The sequence below is a fragment of the Colobus angolensis genome, unplaced genomic scaffold (genome assembly GCF_000951035.1).
Source record: "Colobus angolensis palliatus isolate OR3802 unplaced genomic scaffold, Cang.pa_1.0 Scaffold753, whole genome shotgun sequence".
Lineage (NCBI taxonomy): Eukaryota > Metazoa > Chordata > Mammalia > Primates > Cercopithecidae > Colobus > Colobus angolensis.
In genome coordinates this window covers 20,128-20,973 of record NW_012121299.1, presented here as the reverse complement: position 1 = coordinate 20,973, position 846 = coordinate 20,128, and positions in this window count along the sequence as shown.

Sequence of the window (846 nt, the reverse complement as noted above, 5' to 3'; positions counted from 1 at the left end):
TAGCCAGGTGTGGTGGCAAGTGTCTGTAGTCCCAGCTAATCCAGAGGCTGAGGCAGAAAAATGGTGGGAATCTGGGAGGCGGAGCTTGCAGTGAGAAAAGATGGTGCCACTGCTCTCCAGCCTGGGCAACAGAGCGAGACTCTGTCTCAAAAATAAAATAAAATAAAATAGTATTGTAAAAACTAGATAAAATTTCTGGAAATTTAGTATGTTATCAGTCGTAGTGTCATGTGCCACAGAAGTAAGTAGATTTCTATGTGAGCTGTGTCTTTACCATAATAAACCTAATAAAAATCTCATTAGATTTTTAACAATAGTCATTTTAAATCTTTGTCATTCCCAGACAGTTGCTTTGGTTCTTCCTCGAAGTATTTACAATCAGCTACAGTCCAAAATTGCTTTTTCTTCAAGGACATGTATGGAAAAGACTCTGACAACGACTCTTGAATACAAGTTTCTGATAACTTCAAGATCATACCACTGGACTCTCTGAGACCTTTCAAAATTTTAATGAACAGGATGCTACCTTCATGAAATTCAAGACAAAGAAGAAAAAAACCTGAAATTTATTGGACTAAATAATCAAAAGGATAATGTTTTCACAATTTTTTATTTGAAAATGTGCTGATTCCTTGAATGTTTTATTCTCCAGATATATGAACTTTCCCTTTTAAGCTATTTATACTTTACAGCATTTTGGTAAAGTATACGTTTGTAAACAAAAATTGATGCATTTGCTTTGGCTCCCTAATTGAGTACCCCAGAATTGGGAAATTATTCATGAGTATTCATATGCTTATGGTAATAAAGTTATTTGCACAAGTTCAGTAAGAATCTACTCTCTTT